Source organism: Nyctibius grandis, chromosome 1 (genome assembly GCF_013368605.1).
Source record: "Nyctibius grandis isolate bNycGra1 chromosome 1, bNycGra1.pri, whole genome shotgun sequence".
Classification (NCBI taxonomy): domain Eukaryota; kingdom Metazoa; phylum Chordata; class Aves; order Nyctibiiformes; family Nyctibiidae; genus Nyctibius; species Nyctibius grandis.
This window is the reverse complement of record NC_090658.1, coordinates 31813470-31829188: the sequence shown is the minus strand read 5'-3', so window position 1 is coordinate 31829188 and position 15719 is coordinate 31813470.

Here is a 15719-nt window from a genome sequence, read left to right as displayed (position 1 = left end):
TACTTGATATTAAAATCATATTAAAATGTGTAGAAAATAGGTATCCAGTTGTTTTTGCTCAGTGAGAGGATAAAATGTTGTATATATCTTGATATACTGTGTAGTTCAAAGTAACATCAATAAGGGATAGTGCATCTTTATTAGAGCGATAAGTTACTAGTGTCACTAAAGTCTACTTTAAGATTCTCAGATACATAGAGGGCCTGATTCTGATTCCACTCTCCTGGGAGCAAATTGAAAGCATCAGTAGCATTTTGCTGCTGCAAAGCGGGTGTTGGAGGTGGAGTCAAGCCTTGGTGATTAATAGGCGACCATGAGGATTACTGAATGTAATCCTCATTGTAAGGGGGTGTAATAGGGGCACCATTATCTTTTTTTTTTTCCTTGAAAGTTTTAGATCATGGTTTTTCCTTTTTTTGTCTGTGGTGAAATAGTTTCTGCCAAGGAGGTTCTCAAAGGCGACTGCTGAATTGGGACCCTTCTTTGCTCATCGTAATCTTGATATCGTTCTTGCAGTCCTGGCGAATCTCAGTGCTGAGGCATTCTCTCTGGTGGTGTCTCTTTTCTGTTCTTGTTATTTTACTGTAATACAGGCCTACAGTATTTGCACTAAAATGAAAAGCTTGTTAGAGGAAGCTTGCTGCTATGAAAGAAAGAACATATTAAAATGGTTTTGCTTTTACAATTTTAACTAAGTAGCATTTTGTAGAATAAAATCAATTTAGACTGAAAAGAAAAAATTACTTTTCTTTTTTCCTCTGCACCTTCCCCTCCCTCATACTCCTTTCTTTTCCTCTCATTCCTCAGTGGTGTGATGTTCCCCCCTTCTCCTTTGGTGCTCAGTTGTAATGATTAGCTGTATTGTTGACTATGCTGCTGGGAGTTATGACACTTGTAAATCTTGTTTTAATGACATTGTGGACACTCTTTTGTATAGCAAGAGCTAACTGGAGTTCTCTCTCTGTTAATTGAAGTCATTAAAAAGCTCCCTTTGCCATGAACAATTAAAAGCTCGCATGTTCCTTCAGTATGAACAAATGGGTACAGCACTGCCAGGTGCCCGGTTGTAGCACATTTCAGGGCTTCTTTCATTAGAGCAGCTGCAATCCAGACAGCTGTTGGCTGCAACAATGGTAAATGGGGCAGAGGCTAGCAGAGCAGACCACCTGGGCTAAAAGGCAAATAATGCATTAATCCTTTCATCTTGGCTTCAAAAAGAAAGGGATAGAGCTAGAAAATGTGTGCTGAGGTGACTTTTTTTTTTTTTAATCCACCTCCTCAGCCAGAAGGACTCAAAGCTCCTGCTCTGAAAACGTGGGGTGGAGAGCATGGTTGCTTCACTGGTAGTAAGGGGGTTAAGATGGGATTCCGTTGCTCACCTGGGAAAAGCTGTGGAAGGAACCCAGATACACCAGGTTAGGAGTGGAGGATGTAATATTCAAGTTAAAAAAAGAAAGGTTGGTGGGGAGGAGATGTTGACTCTATGGTGAGTCAGGGCTGGCCAAGCTGCTCCTTACTCATGGGTTTCTTTAGGAGTAATGTCTGCTTTGGCTTCCTGCTGGTCTCTGTCCCTCTCTCCCCTCCCACCTCCTTTTTATTTTTTTTTTTTTTTTTAACCCCTATGCTCTCACAGTGCCATGGGGAAGATTGGAGATGTCAGTTACGTGGCTGGTGTGTGAAAGTATTTGTGAAGTCATGGGGAATGCTGAAGGTATCAGTCACCAGAATGGGGAATACATGCACGTGCCTGTGTGAAGTGAGCTCAGTGGTCAGGAATCTATATTGTAGGAAAGTTCACGTGAAGTCAACACAGGAGGTTTGGGCTGTAGAGCTGGAGCCAGCCTTAGGGTGCCCCACGGGGTCAAGGATGACATGGGGTGAGGGAGAGCCTTTGGGAGGCTTTTTCTAAATGCACTCATACTGGTGGGGCTCAAGGAAAAAGTAGTTATTCTGGGAGGCCTGGCAATTGTAAGCAAATATGCTGGAGGACCCAAGAGCATCATCTCTTAATATCTGTCTCCACAGGGCCTCGGGCAGGGAGGAGTCCACATTTGATCTCCTACTGCACACAAGCCTTCTCTAAGGGGAGTGCCTCCAGGATTTCCTGCCTCATGAAGGGCTTTCCCATTACGCTGGTGCAGAGAGGCATCCAGCCTCAATTTTGTCAAACCGGCTCCTTTGGCAGCATATCCCCCCTCCGCCCCCTCCCAAAAAAAAGGCTAACAGGAGGATACGTTCTTGCTTGCCTCCTGCCAACCTGAAGTGTTCCCTAAGCTCCTGTTTGCTGACAGAGCCCTTCGAAAAGGCTTAATGTTGCTTGTCTGCAAATGCTGGTTGCGAGGCTAGGCCTCCCACCTGATTTCCTCCCAGCACTGGCTGGTTGTGACTGCCTTTTATCATCATTAGCTTGCAGACACTGGAATGTCCACAGCAGTTACTATAATTTGGTTTTGAAGGATGAAATTACACAGCAGAGCAAACTGTTTTCCACCAGTTTTCTAATTGTGGGAGGCCAAATTCTACCACATAGACATGGAAATTGTGTTTTTCCTGACATCCTCATCTTGTTTTATATCTCCACTTCACATAGGGAATTTCCCCTCCTTCTGAAACAGGCTCATTCTCCCTCCACCCTGCGATGCCCAGACCTCGTCAAGCAAGCGAGGGATCCGTGTATTGCCATGGGGTGGGCAGTGTCATGCTGGAAGAGAGCTCACCCATTCCTTTTGCAAAGAAAGGATGTGAGGGGCATCTGCACCAAAAACTCTCTCATCAGGATCAGTATACATCCCAATGATGTCTTTAGTGTGTACAAGAATTAAGAGAGGCTCCCCATTCTCTTTTGCCTGTCCCCTTCCCATGATGTGAGACTCATCTCTGGACTTTCCTCACGGTCACATTCCTTAGTGGAGTACCGAGAACTGGCTCATCTCTATAGGCAGCATGTGCGGGTAGCCTGGTCTTGTTACATGTTCGGTGGAGACCCTACTTGGGACAGAGCTTTTGTGGCAAGAAGACCAGAGGAGTGACCTGAATACATCATGCCAGAGATGGCAAGTTGTCAGATGAAGGCTTTTGGTGATTTTTTTTTAAAAAACTTTTTAAATTTGGTCTAGAATCTGCAGGAGCAGCTGCAGGAGCAGCTACAGGAACACTGTAGAAATTCTGCAGCCAATGGAAAGAATAAACATGTGCTAAACCTGAAGAAAGCTTAATGGCAAGCAGAGCCAGAGTGGGAGTGTGGGGGAAAGGAGAGCATCCAGAATGCTGGTTTTAAGTGATGTTTCCAGTCATGTGGGAAGGATGTGACAGAGGAAAACTGACACGGTTATTGCATCAGATACCCCGAAGTGGAACAAATTATGCGTTTTTTACGAAAAAACACACCGCCTTACGGTCCTACTCCTACTGATGTCTATGACCTGATCCCCCTGAAGTTTCGTGTCGTCATAACAAGCTCTTGAATTCAGTTGTAAGAGTCCAGTGTTTTCTGCTCCATCTCACGTGGCACAAGGGAGGCCCCCACTCAGCAGTGCTTGGCCACTGTCAGCACAAGGAACAATACAGATGAATTATCAACCTGGGTGGAAGTTGCTGGCACACTTTCATAAGGCTGAGGTTTAAAAGAAGGTTTTTTCATGTGTGTTCCAGTGTAGTGAGATCCAAGACACCTCAGTAAGATTTTCCTTGTTGAAGACAGGGCAAGGATGGGAGGAGAGGCCAGGAGAGCTGGGTTTGCTTGGCTTTGAGAAAAGGCGGCTCAGGGAAGATCTTACCAAAGTGTGTAAATACCTGATGGGGGTAGGAAGCAAAGCAGATGCGGTCAGACTCTTCCCAGTAGTACCAAGTGACAGGATGAGAGGCAATGGTCACAATTTGCAATAGAGGACATGAAAATAACTTTTTCACTGTGAAGGTGGTCGAACACTGGCGTAGGTTGCCCAGGGAGGTTTGTGGAGTCTCCATCCTTGGAGACATTCAAAACCTGCCTGGACATGGCTCTGAGCAATCTGCTCTAATTGACCCTGCTTGAACAGAGGGGTGGACTAGACACTCTCCAGTGGTGCCTACCAACCTCAGCCATTCTGCATTTCTGCTTTTGATTCCACATAGTCCAGAAGTAGTATATTGCGAGCATATTTCTTTCCCCCTTGCAGTGCTATCTCATTTGAACTCCAGAATTCCTCTGTACTAAATACTAGCTTTTTTGATGCTGGCTATGTGAGGTCAAACAGATAAGGGCTAAGCTGGGAGGAGGATATCATGGCAGACAAGAATGTAAACTGTTCAGCCTGCCGCAGTGTGAGTCTCAGATTTCCCTTTTTATTTTGCATGCTCCATTCCACAGACTAGCATGGGGGAAGAGAGGGAGACAGGCCTTACATGGCCGTAATCTAGAGCCTGCATCCCACAAATGACTGTACAACTCTCCAAGTTCACAGGCAGTGCCAGGAATTGTTGCCTACTTGCTTTTTGCAGGCTCTCCTACCATTTTTCCTCTCTCAGGCAGAAGCTGTTTTTCAAGTTCCCTGGAAAGGTAAACACAGATCTACAGCTGGTGATCCTAGGTGAGCTCATGGGTTGGGCACAACCCATCAACTGAACACAGACACTACTCCTGGCCCCCAGTCTCCTTTCTGTGACCCTAACTGGGCTCCCAGACTCAGGCAAATTCATCAGTGGCTCCAAATGATGACACATGCTCATGCTGGTGATTACTGATGTGAGCGGCCACAGCAGGAGATGATGCTGGTTTTGGGCAAAGGGAAGAAATAGGTCAGTTCTTTGGGTAGCTTGAGTTATTCAAGCACTGGATGCTCTAATTTGCCTAATTCCTAGTTGCTTACATCATATTACTACTCTGAAATGCACTTAACTTAGTTTTGCAACTGTTTATCTCATGTTAATGAGTGTAGAGCAGCAGACACCAGCCTGTGGGCTTAAAAGAAAAGTTAGGTGCCAGAGGCCCACGAATGTCTCCAGCAATCTAGGGGGAAAGGTGGGTTCAGGATCCCTGCACATCTAAGATCGCCCTGTGTTCTAGCCAGGCACAGCCCTGCTCCAACCCCTCAAAGGCAGGGCTTAGGGCAGGGCATCAGCACCAGCAGTGAGCAGCACCAGAGCCTCACGCAGCAGGAGTCGGCCGCTGTAGCCTTCGTTCTAGGCTGATGCTGACTTAGAGGGCTGCAACCCTCCACTCCTCCGTGGCTGCTACAGGACACGGGGGTGATGGGAAACGTTAGCTGCCTTTTGTAGCCTCCAATTGAACATTGTATTTATGAGCCACAAGGACTGTGATTAAATCTCTACTCTGAGCAATGTTCTGAGGCCATACTGGTATCTAATTACCTTCTCCACTTCTGGCAGCTGAGGAAATGAGGATCTGCCTGTGACACTGTCCGTGGTGAGAGGGAGGGAAGAGGAAAGGAGAATGACACCTTCAAAACATCGGCTTCAGGTGCTTCCCTTGACCTTACGTGTGCTCTTCTGCCAGCACCTGCAGCTGGGATGGGTGCTCATCCTGGAGTGATGCTCTTCCTCCTCCCTGCTCCTGTTACCCTGGAGGAGGTGGGGGTTTGCTGGAGCCACAGTCACGGCTGGCCAGGCCTTCCCCAGGCAGCTGCGAGGAGCAAGGTTGTACTGTGGTGGCATAGAACAGAAGGAGCTGTACAGTGAAGGTCTTGGCAACCCACAGCCTCCCAAGAGACACCTTGAACGTAGGAGGTCCTTGATTGCATGGACATGCCTGTCCTAGGGGGCTGGAAGGAAAGACCCTCCCAGGGAATTGTTCTTAAAAGTATGGTTGGCTGCCTTGGTGGGGTAGGTCTGTACTCCATCCGTGCTGACTGGTCCCTATTTTGTTTTTCTTTTCTCCCTTGGCTCCAATTCTTAATTTCCCTGTGCAGCTGCTGCCATTGCTCTGTTCCCCAGGACCAGCGGCTGCTCCACAGACACGTTTCTGGTGGTGGGGAGGGAGGAAGACTGTTTCTACCACGGGGCTGTGCAAAGGTTGAATCCTGTGACCCGGTGCCACGGGGAAGAAAGCCATTACTAATTCCAGCCGTATGGTGGCTCCGCCTGCCCGGCGGATCAATGGCGCCATCTCGGCCCCATTATGTTGACTCTGAATCAGCAAGGAACGCCGAGGAGAGGGCTCCTCCCTGTGTGGGGTACTGCTGCCTGCCTGGGACAGTCAGGTCCTCCTTTTCTCCTCTCTGATTTTGGAAGAGGTGGTGAAGCACTCAGCGGCATTTATGCCTGCAGGCTAGCCCAGACCCTAGCAGAAGACGGGCAGAGACCCTGCTGGGGCGCCTGCCAAGCTCACCAGCCCCAGGAGCATGGTGCGCGCGTGGGTGCTGTGTACCCTCCCCGCTGAGGCCAACCAGTTCTGCTGGCAGGTAGAGGCAGGGGTGGATCTTGGAGTCATTTCCAGGGAGCGGGCTGGTGCTGGGGAAAGCAGGGAGGCTGTGGCTACCTCCTTGCCTTCACGTTCACTCAAGGTTGGGGTGTCCAGCATTTAGAAAAAGGTCCCACTGAGAACTCGCCCATCCATCCCCACGCTGCTCACAAAGATGAAGGGAGACGGCTTTTCAGACTATACCATTTAAGGAGTTCCTCAGCTTAGTGAACCTCAGCTGACCTCAGGGTATACCAAGTTTCCAACTCAGCAGAGCAGCGTTTCAGTTGAAAGCACGCCACCCAAAACTTCCCTCCTTGCATCTGGGGGGAAGGGGGGGCTGCAGGAGGGTGGGCAGCAAACTGCGACACATTAGTGACTCGGATGTAGCCAGGTCCCTTCCTAGGAAGGATGTTGCAGACCAACAGGACCAGCTTGAATGCGAAGCAGCTTCAGCAGCTTTTGGCAGGCGCTGGGGCAAGAGGGATGGGAGGGCGCCAGGCCCGCAGCACCGCTGGGTGCTGCAAGTCGGGACGCAGGAGCATCGCCCCAGCGATACGGTGTTTACAAAGGTGAAAAACATTAATAACACGCACTATGCTCCTCCTGTTGTTTCAACAAGATCAAGGTGTGTACAAGAGAGCGCGTGTGTATGTACATGTGCACACACACGCACTCGCTGCGGCTGGTGCGTGATGCCGCTCGGCGCAGGATTATTCCAGCCGGGCTGCAGTCAATACTGACAAATACAGTATACGTCCCGTCTTGCCCACAGCAGCGAGGGAGATGTGGCAGGCTCGACGCTTTCCTCCCTCTTGTGAAAGACCCGGGGTGTTTTCAGCAGCGCGGGGAGCTTGGGTCCCAACTGCCTTGGGTCCCAATGGTGCATGGTCTTGCTGCTGCACCAAGTGAGTCGGGGGGGAGCGACGCCCAGCTGGGCGCCTTCCTTGCCGCCAGTTCACCCCTCGGTGCTCTGCCTGCTCAGCGTGCTGCAAGAGACACGGGTTCAGTGTAAGAAGAATAAAAAAAAAGAAGAAAAAAAAAATAGCATGTGAGATCATATAATTAAAGATGGTATCAGAATGTCTAATTAGGATGACTGAGAGAACTTGGCTGGGAGACGCAGCCAAGAGCTGAGTTAGTGTGTTTGCCAGTCCAAAGCTCCTTAACAGTAATTAATCCTTAAATGTCCAATTGTTCAGAGTTCAAGGAAACACCTCCTACTACTGTACTTTGTGTTCCTGTTAAGCAAGGAGACACAGCAGGGCGTGTGCCCTTATTCTGTAAGAGCGACACGCCTAGGGGTGTTGTTAGGAACTAGACCGAAGGTTGAGTATAATTATTAACTACCTAAGAGTTCCCAGCATTGCACAATTACCCAGGCCGCCTTGCAGCTGTGCGCTCACCCGGTTTTGTTATTTTTTTTTTTTTTTTTAATAGAAATGCTGAGCTTTAGTGGTGCATATGTACAAATTATACCAAAGTGTCATCTGCTCCCCTTTCAGTGTCCTTCATGACACTGAGCTGGGATGCATTAGCGGAGGGGGCTGAGGGAAGCATGTGTACATATATACATACTGTATGAAAGTCAGTGCTCTTCACTGAAACTCAGTAGGCTTATTTACATCAGTTGCAAATTTGAACCAGAGATTTTTCCTTTGTTTTGATGCTGTCAGCAACTCTTGTATTAACATAAAAGCCTTGGCTAATTATTCTTGTGGGGTTTTTCATTCTGTTGGCATTTTTGAGGTGGGTTGTGTTGGGTTTTTTTCCTTTGTTGATATTAACAGGGGGGAAAAACCTGAAGGAAAGAAACATAGGTTTGACACATAGGTAGGTAAATCGAACTGCCTGTCCTGCTACGGGTCTTCTGCCGTTGTCAGACCCTCGTCTGGGCAGTCACTGGGATGGTGGGAAGGGGTGCTCAGGTGGAGGCAGCTCCCCCTGCCCGCTGCGGGCAGGTGGGTTTAAGGAGCGGAGCCGCCGCTGTTCGGTGCCTTCAGGAAAGCCCAGCTCAGCGGCGGCATCACATATCACTTGCAGACTGGAGTGAGTTATGTGTCATTTCCTCAGATGCAGCATCATCTTTTAAGTTGGGTTTCTGCGTTTTTATCCTCTCCCATCTTTTTTTTAATTGACCCTTACTGGCGGGCGTGGTGAGGGCCCGGCTGGGAGACGGCTGGCCAAAGTCGCTTCTGCAGGGGATCATTAACTCGGGCGTCAGCCAAGGCCGTTTAGTGTTTATAAAACTCAGACAATTAAACACGGTCTCAGTACTGAAATGCTATAATTGGAAAGCAGACTGTGACGATGTCCACTGAGAGGGACCGGCTCTGTGGCACCGAGGCGGCCGGGCGGCAGGGCCAGGCAGGCAGGGCTGCACGGTCCCGCCAGCCTGGCCAGGCCGCACTGCGCAGACACCCAGCCAGGACAGTCTCTGCCCTGCTGAGCCTACATGCTACAGACATGAAAACAAAGGCTGGGGAGGGAAATGGAGGAGAAAAGGGACTTGTCCAGGGCCTCCTGACAGCCAGGAGCTGGCTTGGGCACATGGCCGGGTCCCCCAGGCACAGGCCGCACTGTGCCCCCGCGGGTCCATGGTGGGCACCTGCACCAGCCTGAAGCCAGCTCCGACATTGCTCCTACAGGCATTTATCAGGGCATGAAGACCCTCCCCCTGCCAGGCCGACATTTTGGGAGGGCGAAGTGACAGGCCTTGTCCCATGGCTGCCGCCTAGGGATTTGGAAACAGCCATTAACCAGGTCCTGGGCCCCAGGCAGGCTTTGAGGTCGCAGCCAGTGGGGAGCGAGGTGGTTGGGGCTCTTCCCCATTTATACAGTGCTCCTGCAACCTGGCCTCTGCTCTTAGCCAGTTCTGGGTATTGCAGTACCAAACACCATTGATGCTTGTTCCCCACCGGTGACTGAACAGCCACTGGGAGCTGTGTCAGGCAGCTGCTGAATTGTCTCTCCAGGCAGATCTATGTCTTCCGTAAGGTCTGCCGAGTGGGGAAGATGCCAAGTACCAGACTGGGATCACCACAGCCCTGCTCCAAGCTCTGCAACTGACTCACTGTTTCACCATGAGCACATCACTTCACCTTTTTGTGACTCAGAATTTTCATCTATCAATTAGGGATTTATGAGGTTTAATTAAGGTCTGTGAAGCCCTTTGAGATCCTTGCTTGAAAGATGCTGTGCAGGCATAAAGTGGTGTATGCAATGAAGAAAACAAGAGAAATTAAATGCTCCAGACGAGAGAGAAGAGAGGGCAGGTTTCCCACTGCTTGGTCTCCCAATTACATGCTCCTTGTTTGGATGGCAACCTCACTTTAACCTGTGGACAAACGAACTTGTTCACCCCTTCTTGCAGTAGACAGGCGATGACGTGCATCAATGTCTTACTCATTAGTTAGCCTTCAGTCAGCTTTCCAGAAGTATGAGCAAACAGGGAAGGGGGAAGGGAGCAAGGGCGGGTGAGGAGTATGAATTCCAGAGAAAAGGGAAGTATCAGAAAGCAAGCTAGGATGTGCAAGGGCCTTTATCGCTGCTGCTGAGATCCAGCTCTGCATAGTAACAAACAGGAATAGATCTCATCTGTCCCTAGAGGTACGTGCCCCGGAGCAGGGAACAGCTGATGAGTTACAGCAGAGAGGAAACAAGAGAGTCTTCTTATGCAAGGCATCTATTTCAGTGTCAGAGAGGTGGTAGACTCAACTTGAAGGACTCTGAGGAAAGTGTTTGAACCTAGCTAGAGTGAAAAGTTGTTTTATCTATGTTTTTTAAGGTTAAGGCCTTGTTTGCAGAAGTCACTGAACACACACTTCGTTTGAAGCTCATGCTTAAATTTAAGCATGTGCTTAGGGCCTTTGCTGAATGGGGACATGCCCAAATTTCTTTAGGTGCTTGGTAGAAACTAGGTCTAAGGGGTGGGAATCTAATAGTGGCTGTGAGATTAGCTGGACCATGGAGGTCCCCCGGAGCTGCAGAAGAAGTAATATGTGAACAGCCTTGCCATACTATTCATAAGGTCAGGTTGACCTGGGGGAGGAATGGGCAAAAAGGAAGCTCCATTTCCAATCTTTATTTTCTCCTTTGCTTGCTGTACAAACAACGCTGTGGAAGCTGGCTCCAGTAGGTGTGGTCTGTGTATGCACTCCTGGGTGTGCCACTTTGTGGTGTTAAAAGGACCATTCCTCACCTGAAAGCAAGTTTCCAGGTTGTCACTGACAGTCACATCAAAATTTATGACCCCTCCCATCCCCCACCTGCATGCCTTCCCTCTTACATAAGAAAAACAGAGATGCCTCGTTGAGATGAAACCCAAACTAGCCCTGGGTTTGGTGTCTGTCTTTGATCCACACTGATCTGGGACCCCTCTGCATATATTTCTTCTGAGCTGCCAGGGAAAACAGATATGTGATAATTGCTGCTGGCTAGAACAGCCTGCTGCATTCGGGGCGGCTGTCCTCACTCTCCTCCTCTCTCCTAGAAAATGTTCCCCCAGCCCATCCGGCTTTCCTCAGAGTTTCTTATGCTTCCTGTTGGGCTGGCTGGTCTGCTCTAAACTCCATTTTTCTGAAAGCGCTGGTGCCCCAAATTTGGCACAACGTTTAGCATCAGTGAACACTCTTTTGGGATAAAGCATAATGATGACCTTCTATGACATACTTATGCCATTAACATGTCCCAAAAGAAATGTTTGTTTGGTTTTTGTTGCAACAGCAGCATACCGTTGACTCATTATATGATCCACTCTAATTCCTCCAGATCCTTTTGTGTAGTACTGCTGCTTAACCAATTATTCCAAGTCATTCATTTGTGCACTTAATTTCTCCTTCCCAATCATAGTACCTTGCTGTGTTTTTATTGAATTTTATCCAGTTGATTCTGAGCAGCTTTTGCAATTTATTGAGATCATTTGAAATAATAATGTGTAGATTAATTGTTCAGAAAATCCCATGCACAGGCCCATGCCTGCACCCATAGTTGGTTCCAGAGCCCAGCCTTTCCGTTTTAAAAACAAAGGCCTCTAGCACTTGATGGAATTCTTGCAATATTTAGCTGAAATGTCAGGCTGAAGCCTGGCAAAGCTGTGAATTTTGGAAGGCTCTTTCAATGGAAATATGGAATAAGATCATCTGTTCAGCTGGCAGTGGCTTTTGGTCTCCGATCATCTAGCATTGATTTCAATCACTGATATTTTCTGTATTATTACGGATCTTCAAAGCGTGCGGTCGCTGAAAATATGCGAGCTTGAAATTGCTTTCTGACTATGAGGGAGGAGACGGAGCTACTGTTGTGTGGTTGTACACCTGGACAACCACAGGTCTCATAAAGAATCCCTTGGCCTGGACTTCCCCTCCTAAGGACTGGAGCTACAGCTCCACTGCCATTACTTTTTTTCGCCACTCCCAGCCGAAGGGTCCGGACACACGTTGTGTTCAGGAGTGAAAATGTAGGAATTTGGTGTCCTCTGGTGGCAACTGTGAGAGTTACAGTTGGCAAAAGCAAGCGTGACCCTCCAAACGCATTGTCACTTAGGCCAACTGGCCATCTGCTCCAGGCAGAGCAGTGATATTACTTTCCGCCCTGCACTGTAAATATTTCTAGTCCAGTCTGGCTTCTATAGTTTCTGTATGCTCACCCCTCCTATTTATTTTATGCCCAGTTAGCCGCTCCCCTTTCTGGAGTGTTGAGGTATGTGTGACTTTGGGTTTAAGAGTGAATTGATTGGTGTTTGCTTGTGGTTCCCCTGTGATTTTGCCTCAAAAAAGGAATTTACCTTCTGTAAGCACCTCTTCACAGTTAGTGAAGGCTTTAGCTGCTCGCCCTTGCGTGGTGTCTTAGTAAAATACACATGCCTGTGTCTGAAGGCCTTTTAACCCACTTCTCTAAGCACTGAATCTATTACCTTCAGGCTTGCCCCAATGCGGTTCCACTCACTGAGTGGAAGAATGGGTGAGCAAGAAGACACAGAGCACCTGGACGGCCTGTGTTTGGCTCTTTTAGCCACAAAACAGGTGAGAGCAGCGCAGAGCATTGCCTAGATGGTGAACATCACAGTGGGAGGACGTTTGCCACAATTTACGGTGTGTGAAGTATGTAAAGGGAGCATGCTGAGCCATGAGCTCCTGGCTCCAGGTGCTTCTGCTGGATATGGACGAAACCTGATCAACCTTGAGGACCTTGGAGTGTAAAGGTCTGTAAGCGTTTGGTGCAGCTACAGGCAGAAGAGTCAAATGGCCCCATCCCTTATGAGGAAAAGCAGCCTTAGCCCCTCTCCCCATCTCATCCACTATGTTACCACTTGGTAGTCTTCTCTTTTTCAAGGTCAGCACAGGTATTAATGATGCAAAAGGAATATAGCACAGCTGGGGCTGGCTCATTGAGGTCAAATGGATACGTTTTCTGACATGTAGAGGCAGGCTGAGAAACAAACTTCTGTGGGGGAGTCAGGTAAACAGAGGGGTTTTGGGGTGTGGGTAGACGGACTAGCAAGTCTGGGACACCGTGGCACCTAGACAGGCTGACCCCACTGAGTCTGTGTGTTGTACCTTCATGTGGGAAGAGCTTCAGAGAGCACAGGAGAGTCAGGAGCTTCCCACACAGTTGCTGCAATTACAGCGCTGGCTGAACACAGAGCCCCTTTGTGGTGTGAACACAAACAGCAAAAAGCTGGCACTGCTTTGGGAATTTTATAACTTAATGGAAAAGAATGGGAGAAAGGGAATACTAGTGTTTCCATTTTACAGAGAACCACAGCGCTTTGAGACTAGGGCTTCAGTTCACAGAGCTATTTATTTAGATGCCTGATTTCCATGCAAATCTTTGAGAATTAGGTACTTTGGATGTAAGCATCAATGAACTCACCCAGAGACTCACAGGAAGAGAGCATACATTTCCTAGTCCCGAGTCTAAAAATGCCATCACTATCTATGAGAAGCAGGCAGACTGCTTCCCTTTGCTGTCTGCCTTCCTGCCAGTGCCGCTCTCTCAAGGCTGTGGTAGTGCTGGCAGACCCTTCCAAGACTGCGGCTGTAAACAGGGCTCTCTAGAGATGAGCATTATCTCCTGATCTGATAACTGAGGGGTCAGCTGAAGATGAGGCCATGGGAAGTATCTGGTCTCCAGCTTCTTACTGCTTACAGACTCAAACAAATCCTCACACTACAGAAAAGTCAGTAAGGAGTCTTTAGCAGAGGATTTTTAAATCTTGACTTCTGCTGTTCTCCAGGTGTTCAGAGCCCTCAGCTGGCTTGCAGCTGTTGTCAGGCTTCAGCTGGCCAACGGAAGGGTAACGACTAGCAGGAGGACCTCCCCCTTTCCTTCCCACAGGCCCGGGTCTCCTGCCTCTGTGGAGCAGGGGGCGGGATTTCAACCTATGGCATGATCTGCAGCTTGCCTCTATTGAAGGCCCAGAAGCTGCTAGAAAAGGCAGTGAGGAGCAGTTCCGGCTTTTGCTGCGAGGGTACATGACAGGCGATGGGGCATGAGGGACCTGTGGCAGCTGTACAAGCTGCAAAGGCAGTCTGGGGTACCACCGGCATCCCGACAGCACTGAGCACAACCTGTGGACAGACTGTGCTTTCCTTTGGTGCCAGCCTCAGGTCAATTGCTAAAGGGCTTGTGCCCTTGCCAAGCAATCAATCTGTGTGGAAGGTTGTGCCCTCCTGCAGGCACAAGGAAGAAATTTTGAGTTTCATTCACTTATTAATGTTGGATCTGAGGTTTCATTGTAATATTGCTGCCTTCAGCTACTGCCAGGTGTTTGCAGGAGGTTGCTGCTTCATAGCTCATTCAAAACTTGAGTGTAGCTTCAGCAGTGACTTTGCTTGTTTACTTATCGCCACAGCTCAGATCTCTGTAGCAGCTCTGCCAATCCCAGATATCCAAGTGAAGAGTCCAGCACTCCAGTCATGTGATGAACTTAGAAAAATTTACTTGAAAGAAGTGTATTTGAGGGTTTGTGTTTGCATTTGTTTTTACAGGTATTACTTTTTGAAAGCCATTTTAGAAACAATTTATATCCTCCTCGTCTGCAACTCCAGAAGCCTGGGTTTTTTTTAGAGGGGCATCAAGTATGACCAGGCCTTTTCCCCACTTTCAGTAACCTGACCATATGCAGAGCTGGGCTTGCCAAATCCTGCCCGAAACGGCTAAACTAATGTTTGGTTTCTTCTTTTCCTTGGAGCATTTGCATTCTCTCCAGCAGGTGGTAGCAGCCTCCTTTAAGCTGTGCAGCTCTCCTGCCTGCTGCTGCAGAATTGCTGCCCTCTGATTCATGTTCCTGGCTGCCCTTGGCCTCACTTCATCTCCTCACCCTCTGCTGCATGCCTGAACTCTCCTGTGGAGGAAAAGCTGCTGTTTAGGTCCAGGATGTGCCCTAAATTTACCGGCAATGTGAAGTGCATCAACAGGAGCTGACGGCACAACATCATGAGGAAACATGAAATGTCTCGCTGTGGTGTATGATTTACTCGTAACGGTTTCACAGCACTATCATGTTCTACCCAGTATGGATCAGGATCTCGTAGATGGAACAATTCCGGGATATGCTTCCTAAATATAAAATTCAAGATCTAAGGCCTTGTCTAAGCAGCAGGATTAGCTGAAGCACTGACAAGTCACAGACAGGCTGAATCTTCAAATGAAATGAAGTAGTCTGCTTTGTATTTCCACGAGTCCTCTGCTATGCTGTGTAATATGATAGTTTTGTGGATGCAATTACATTACCCTCTCATATATGGCCTCTGCTTGTTAGCAGCTGAGCAAGCTACTTCCCTAACTTAGTAAAACGTTGTGCTTATGGTGACAAACATCTGGGGTTTCATTATGAGTGATTGACTCCTATGTTTTTTTGTGTGTTTTGGTTTTTTTTTTTCTTTTAATGTGCAGCTATAGATTCATTATTTGTATTTTTAAACACTGGTCCTATAGGTGAGGACCTAGATAGGTTGTCAGAATTTCTGGTTTTCAGTATTCTGTATAAGTAAAAGGAATGCAGGAAAGAGCTGTTTAAGTGAGCAGATGAGGAAAAACTTGAAGACAAGGTAGAAAAATCCCTTGGCTTTCCCAGCTATAGCTTCCATACCAGGTATGAGAGGTGAAGCTCTAAGTATATGTCCTGGTTTTGTGGGGATAAAATTTATAGAATCAAGTTTCTGTTACATTTTGTTTCAGTTTGTGGCCAGCTGTGGGATGGTGATCAAGGTCATTAGCAGTTAAATCCAGGGCAGCTGACCCAGGCTGGCCCACAGGTGTATTTTATAACATTAACATCAGGTTCACTATAAATGGGAAACTTGCTGGGGGGCGGCCT